General features: G+C 37.1%; 1 pseudogene; it reads right to left on the bottom strand.

Moving 5' to 3' along the window:
* Window positions 1-640: 640 nt before the first annotated feature.
* Window positions 641-1,733, bottom strand: LOC141572320 (developmental pluripotency-associated protein 3-like; annotated as a pseudogene).
* Window positions 1,734-8,285: the final 6,552 nt, after the last annotated feature.

Here is an 8,285-nt window from a genome sequence, read left to right as displayed (position 1 = left end):
GGACTGCCCCTTATTACCTGGCTTAGCAACAATTCTAAGACATATATTTAGAGATGTACTTGTATGAATTGCTATACTTGAAACTATGCCTGGTATTTCTATAAACCCCCCTTAAGAGATGATACAACGATTCAAATTTTATTTATAGCAGCCAATGGGAACAAGTCCCTTCCTATCACCGCAGCTCTCAACAGCAGCCCTAAAACAACAAACCAACACGTGCACTTGATGGATGCCCTTTCAGCTGAGCTCGTGTTCTGTTCTTGGGGACTGTGATTTACATATTTGAGATGATTTTTAGATGATTTAGAGATGGCTCTGCCTAACATAACTTATGATCTTAATGCTTCCATTAAAAAAGATTTCAATTTTTAGTGTTTTCTTGATAGCTCAGAGAACTGTTTTCAATTTGTAAAAAAAAAAAAAAAACAGAAAAAAAACAAACAAACACAAAACTAAAACTGGAGTAGTCTTTGATATTCACGATTGGAAAATAAATCTCTAGCTAAGATTTGCTCTTTTATTTCTAAAACGGAGATAGATTGGGTAACAAATTCAAGTGTTATGAAAAATGTAAGTTATTATGAAAGCCATTGACAGATTATTTGGAGGGGAAAAGTAATTAGAAGAGAGATTAGGATTTCCATTCAACAAACAATATATATTTTTAATATCTCCAGCAGTTAGCCCTTCCTTTTTTTTTTTTATAGGTACTCAAATATGCCTCAAATTTTAGTAAGATCCCCTTTACACACATTTATTTGCTATGAAAAATTGAAACAGCACATCAAAAAAAAATTTGTTACAATTCAAAATTTTGAAAACCAGAGAATTTAGTTAATGCACCCTGCCTTAATTATGCTCTAGCCAAACCACCCAATGTTTTCTATTTTACATTCCTTCCACACAAGTTACTTGCTTCTAATTCTTGATGTTTGATTTCATTTTACTGACTTAAGGCTTCGGAAACACTCAGGCAATACTCAAGACCTATTAGTGCTTCTTTGGGTCAAATAAAAAAGTGGAACAGAAGTATATTGAAGTCATTCAAATGCAAACTACATAGATTCCTTAGAAGTTGCTGGTATCAAAGCAGACATGAAGAGATGCAAGAAAGAAGACATCACAGAACTTACATCCTAGGTTATCAAAATATTGGTATATAGTCTATCCTAGCATACAGTAGCTTTCCCAAGCTGCTGCATAATGATCCCAAAATTACTAGGAAGAAATAAAACAGTACCAGAAAAAGGTTCATGGCTAAGTGGATTCCATGTCATAATTATTCTCCATGTTAATATTATCAGAAAGATCTCCATGTATAGGCAGTAATGACAGCTACATCTAAATCTTCTGAATCATGATTCAATCTCAATGTTCCTCTCCTGCAGGTCTTTTCAAAGCAGAGACAGGGTACGGGATCTAATAACTTGTAACATTCTTTGCATCCTTTCTTTCAGAGCAGTTGCCAATGTCCTTACTCCATGTCTCCTCCTGTAGAGTGTTCCTTGACCCAGACCCAGTCCGAGACCCTGTCAGTTCTTTCCTCTTTCCTGCTGTTGGGGTGAACATTCTGGTAGAAGGGAAGGGAATTTGGTGGGATTGAGCATTAAGTTACTAAGGTTCTTTGCTAGGGCTTCTGAGACAGCTTGAGAGCCAGCTGAATCTTCTTCACTGGGTATCTAAGGAGACTCCAGGGTGGAGGTTGGGCTCAGCTTCTTTGGTGAGTCCATTGGAAGTCAGCACTTCTATTAACGAAAGCCCTTATCAGGATAGCGTTCTTCTTCTGAAGTGGAGAGAATAACAACTGGGTCATTCTATATTGCAATCTCAGTTTATTTCTACGAATGATATAAACTATAAAAGCATTATCTTCCTTAATGTGCATTTTGTTGATTATTTATTAATGTGAATATTCTATAGGAAAAATAGAAATTATATTTACAAGTTATTTTTAAAATATTGAACATTGAATACGTATAGCAAAGTACCTTCTCCTTTAGAGATATACTTTAATAGAACTGGATTCCCTGTGGTAGAAATAGTTAACGATTCAATGTCAAACAATGACTTATTTTCCCCTCCTTTTTTTTTTTTAAGACAGTCTTTTTGAAGATATTATTATTTAGAGGCTCTTATTCAAGCTGGAAGAACTTTTCAATTATTTGCTCCCATATTAGGTCTGTGATGGAGGTAGGTGGCAAGTATTGTCAGGTTTTCAGATTTAAAAAATTGACACAATTTTAATATTAAGTGAACAGCTTTGAAATTTATTTTGTAACAACCTGAACCAAAAGGTACCCTGCTGATTTATCCTACAACAAATAACTACAAGGTTCAGAAATGAGACCATAGTATTCGCATCACAGATTTCCTGCAGTGTTGTCGCTGTTCCAGAAATCCTTTTTTTCTCAGTCTCAGTCTGATTTATATTTCTATGTTAAGACCACTGCTTTTTGCTTCACTCCTATTCCATTTTTCATTCATTCATTCATTCATTCATTCATTCATTCACTCACTTATTCCCCAACTATTGACCACATGCCATCTCCGAGAATAGAAAAAATATTTGAGCTGAAACTTGGAGAATAATTTGGGTTCTATTTGTGCTTGTTCCTTGCTCCCGTGGAGCTTACATCCTCATCAGGAAGGTAGACAGTAAACAAATAAAATATATCAATCAAAAAGATAATTACGGTTTGTGATATCTGTTATGACCAGAGAGCCTTTGTTGCAGTGACATTTGAGCTGAGACCTGAAGGATGAGCCAGAGCCAGCCATGTGTTCTCTGCAAAGAGGAATTCTTGTGCAATGTTCCTGAGCAGGAAATGGTTTGCAAGTCAGAGAAACAGAAAGGTGGCCAGTATGACTGGAGGGTGAGGGGGAGAGTGGTATGAGGTGAGGATGGAAAGGCTGGCAGAAGCCACATAGCGCAGGCCTTTATCACTTGAGGAAGAAAGTTTGGAATACATTCTATGAGCAATAAGACCCTGAAGGCTTAAGTCAGGTGAATGTGTAGGAGGGAGGTTTTCAGAGTCAAGGGTCACATGCAAAGATGTGGAGATACGAAAACGCGCTAAAACTGTTAAAATTCAGGAAAGAGCTCTACATTTAAAATCTTGTGTGGCAGTGGATATGATGATTAACTCAAACAGCTTTCTACACCAAAATTCTGTCACTAGTCAAAAATGAAATGACAGCCCCTTAAGTCTAAAGCTTTGTTTGGGGCATTGTACTATGCCAGTAGAACCAAACCCACATACATATATGGGTCGCCAGCACACATATATATATATATATATACATGTGTGTATATATATATATATATATATATATATATATATATATATACACACACACATATATATATCTTTTTTTTTCTAATTTAAAAAATTTTTCAGTTACAGTTGACATTCAATAGTATATTAATTTCAGGTGTGCAGCATATTGGTTAGACATTTATATAACTTACACAGTGATTTCCCCGGTAAGTCTAGTACCTACCTGACACTGTATATCGTTATTACCATATTATTGACTATATTCCCTATGCTTTACTTTACATCCCCATGACCAAACCTGTATTTCTGAAATCAATTCGTCATGCTCAGAGAATATATTAAATGAACCAAGTAAGCAGCTTTGGTCCATTGCTAGTCTTTCAAAGGACACAGAACAATATAATTCCTTTTCTTTTCTCTGGCCACAGATAATCAGACATCATTACTGACCTTTCGTATTTGTATTGGTGCAGAAATGTCTGTCTCTCTAAAGGGTGCAGGAGATAATTTTTGGTGAAAGTATCTATTTCTATGTGTCATAATGGTATTTCCAGGACAGAATTTTATATTTCTAGGATGTTTAAGTATTTGGAGAGAAATCCTTTGTTGTTTCTAAAAAAACTTTCATTAAATTATGAGTTCAATTTCAGCCTTTGCACTTACTGTGAATCTTCTTACTGATGGTGATGAATGCCTGCTCCACATCGCCCCAAAAGGAGATTTCTGGTGGCCTCTTCAGTGATAACTCACCTTCCTAATTCCCCTTCCATTCTGTCTTGACCTGTAACTGACCTCATTCACACTTTTTCTTGGGTCCTTGAGCATACCGAGTGCCTTGTGTTTCTCCGAGAGCAGTTTTGGAATGTTTGCTCAGAGAACTAGTTTATAGTTTGGCTCATTCTTTTGTTAACATAATGCTAGGGAAGGAAATCTTTGCTTCCCTTCAGCTTTGACAGGTCTTGGCAGTAACTGCTACTTACTTCGTTGTGATTTCCATTTGGGGAAAAAGCCCTCACTTCTCTTTGCATACCCAGCCTTGCCTCAGACATTTCTCCTGATAGGATCTTAAACCTTTTCTCCCTCTTCCTTTTTACCCAACAGCTAACCCCACATTTCCAAGTACATTCTGTACTTTCCCACCGCTGTGCTTTTGCTCATGCTGTTCCATTAGCTAGCGGGGAGGCAGATTGGACTCTCAGCAGTTGGTAACCAACTCAGCCTTGCTGAGGGGACAACATCCGCTTCATTTTTCTAGATGTTTTCATTGAAGGAATGAAGAAGCAACAGAAATGGCATATGTCTAAGTAAATATAATAGACTATTCTTTTCCTCTTAAATTCTTCAAAATATATTTGATGGTTGAAAGCAAAAATTATAACATTTTCTGATGGGGTTTCAACATATGTAGATGTAAGAGATAAGACAATTATAAAAGGAGAGGGTAAGAGAATATATATATATATATATATATATATATATATATATATATATATTTCTACATTCCACTTGAAATGGTAAAATACTGATTTTAAGTGGACTGTGAAAATTATATCCCTAGAGAAACAAAACTATAAAAAAAAATCTATACAAAGAGTCAAAATCACCATAGATAATTTAGAATGGAATACTAAAGAGGGTTCAAGAACCTAAAAGAAGGGAGAAAAAGGAAAACAGAGGGAACACACAGAAAACAAGTAATAAAATGGTAAACCTAAATTCAAATATGGAAATCATTTAATTAAATGTAAATGGAATGAATAATCTTCCTTTTTAAAGAAACTCTGAAGTTTCTTTGTGGTATCATTTCTCTTCTGTCTGAAGAACTTAAAAAAAATTTTTTTTTAGAGCAAGTCTATTGGCAATGAATTATCTTAATTTTCCTTCACCTGGGAATATTTTTATTTCATCTTTATTCCTAAAGGATACCTAGGTACGTATATACATAACGTCTGAATTAACAGTTCTTTCTACATTTGAAAAACGTGTGCCACTTTTTTCTGATCTCCATGGCTCGATGAGAAATCTGCTGTCACTTGAATCATTGTGTGATGATAGGTGCATAATTTTTCCCTGGCTGCTTTTAAGAATTTTTCCTTTGTTGTTTTCAGCAGACTGACTATGATGTCTGGGCATGGATTTCTTTGGCTTTGTTTGGAGTTAGCTGAATTTCTTAATTCTCTGTGTTTATGTTTTTTGTCATTACATCTGCAAATATTTTTTCAGCACCACACTCTCCTCCCCTGGGAGTCTAATGATGTGACTCTTAGACCTTCTGTTATTAACTCACAGGCCCCTGAGGCTCTGTTCACTTTTCTAAAAATCTTTTTTCTCTGTTGCTCAACTTGGAAAATTCCTATTGATATATCTTCAAGTACACGATTCTTTCTCTGTCATCTCCAATCTTTTGAGCGTACCCAGTGAAGTTTTTTATGTTGACCGTTGTATTTTTCATTTCTAAAATTTCTGCTTGGTTCTATTTATTTGCTGAATCTTTCAATTTTTCCATCTGTTTTAAGAGTGTTTGTAATTGTTTAAGAATTTCTTTAATAGCTGTGTTAAAGTCTTTGTCAGATAATTCTAACATCTCTGTCACCATGGTATTGGCGTCTATTGATTTTCCCAGACAAGTTGAAATTTTCCTAGTTCTTTGTAACCTGAGTCATTTTGGATTGTATCCTGGACATATTGGATAGTATGACTCTGGGTCTTATTTAAATCCTATCGAGAATATCGATTTCTTTTTTTAATTGAACTGACTGGGTCAAGGCTGCAAGTTTCAACCCATTTTCTATGGGCTGTGGTTCAATGTCAGCTCAGGTCTTCAAGCCTTTGCAGCACTGTTCAGATTTGTCCCATATATGGGTTATTGGGTGGTCAGCTGGAACACGGGTGGTGGTGTATTTGTTAGTTCAGTTCTCAAAATCATTGGTGCTAGTCAGGATCAGATGCACATACACAGAACTCCAGGAGTTCATAAATAATCTGTCTTAGTCTGTTTGAGCTGCTATAACAAGAATACAATAGGCTGGGTGCCTTAAACAACAGTTTATTTCTCACAGTTCTGGAGACTGGGAACTGCAAGGTCAAGGCACTAGCAGACTTGGTGTCTGATGAGGGCCCACTGCCTGGTTCATAGATGGCTGTCTTCTTTCTGTGTATCCTTGCATGGTGGAAGGAAGGGGCGAGGGAGCTCTCTGGAGACTCTTTCATAGGGACACTAATCCCATTCATGAGGGATCCACTCTCATGACCTAATTATCACCCAAAGGCTCCACATCCTAATACCGTCACACTGGGGGTTATGTTTCAACACATGAATTTGGGGGAGACATAAACATCCAGTCAGTTCATGGCACAGTCTCTCAGGTTTTTTTCAGTTCCCTGGTGCTCAGCTTAGGCCACCAAGCTGAGATGTTAGTTACCTCTCTCTGCTGCATACTTCTGTGATTGTGCTTGTCTCCAAGGCCAAGCAGCAGAAGGATGAAAAAAGAGGAAAAAGGCAATTGGGAGGAGGGGTTGTCCCGCCCTCTTGGGCGCATAGCTCCGCTATTCAGAGAAAGGTTTTCCTCCCTTAGAGTGTTAGCTCCACCATCACCACTGCAGGACTCTGCACTTTCTATGAGCATTAAGAGTTCCCGTCTCTTGAGAGAGGGCTTCTCCTGGAGCTCTCTCTTTTGGGGGTCCCAGTGGCCACTTCCAGGTGTGAGGCTGCACTGCATTCAAATCAAGGGATCCTGGGGAGAAAACAAGGTAAACTCACCACCAGTTTGGTGGTGCTTTGAATTCTGGTCTTCCCCAATCTACCTGCTACTATTTACTTTCCAGAATCCTCGAATAGGTGCTGCATGCATTCTGTCCATGTTTTACAATGAAGACATAGAGTGTGCATTTTATCCAAAAAGCTTGTTTGTCTTTTGGCTTTGCAGATGTTTTACTGTATTTGTCATGACTGCAATCTAGGAGGAACTACCTGGACCTGTGTACGTTCAGTTTTCGTTAATAACTTCTGAGCAAGAATTCTCTTGCTTCTCCCTGCCTATAGTACGCGACCAAATATAACTGTGATTCACTTATTAAATATGCATTTACTCCTGGGGTAAACAGAGACATAAAACTTCTCATACCTCCAGGCAGTCTTGACTTATGCATTGAACTTTGTGTAGGAGCTTTGTTCCCTTTTTATTTGGACAACCTTTAGGTATGTAATTATGCAGTTGCCAGCTGGTGTGTATAGTAAAAAAAAAAAATTGTTTGGATTAATGAAATTCTTCTGCATTTAAAGAAAAACTTTTTTTTTCAATGTAATTTCACAGAGATTCTGGTAAAAATGACATTCCCTATTGGGTCATTGAAAATTCTTATTGTAAAATAAGTTTTTACTTTTTACTTCCCCAGACATGTTAGATCAAATATACTAGCAAATACCATGTCAACATTTATAATCAAACATCACACTCTAAGGTAATTGTTCTGTACTACCAGAATATGATTTTAATACTACTAATGATGTTGAAATATTGAAAATCATAGTTTCCCAGCAACAACTATCCTTTATGTGAGGTTGGACTCCACTTTAATAGTAGTGGGTTTATGTGTGTGGGGGTAGGGGGAGAAGTTATATGAGACTTTATCCCACTTATTTTTGCTTTTCTATATTTTCAAGTTATCTTTGATTTTTAAAAAATTATCCCTTTCATCAGATAAAAAATGCTTTTAAAAATGAAGGGATTTGTGTAAGAAGCTTGGAAAACTGGGCTTGGATCCTCCTCAGGCCTGAATAACCATGACTACATGGCTTCCCCCTTCTCTGGTTGCCCTCCTGGGCTGTTACACTCATTAGCAGGACCTGCCTGATCCCAGTAGGCACTGAGTTTGGACCCTTGTAGATGTGTGAGATCAAGCTGTCTTTGCATGAAGGTCTTCTTTAGTTTTCTTCAGAGCAATGACGGAGTTTTCATAGGGTTCTGACCCCTCTGTTGACCATCACAGTGTCGATAATGACTC

Source organism: Rhinolophus sinicus, chromosome 14, assembly GCF_057876585.1.
Source record: "Rhinolophus sinicus isolate RSI-liver-muscle chromosome 14, RSI-T2T, whole genome shotgun sequence".
Classification (NCBI taxonomy): Eukaryota; Metazoa; Chordata; class Mammalia; order Chiroptera; family Rhinolophidae; genus Rhinolophus; species Rhinolophus sinicus.
Note: the sequence above shows the minus strand (reverse complement) of the source record. Positions and strands in the feature narration are given on the sequence as shown.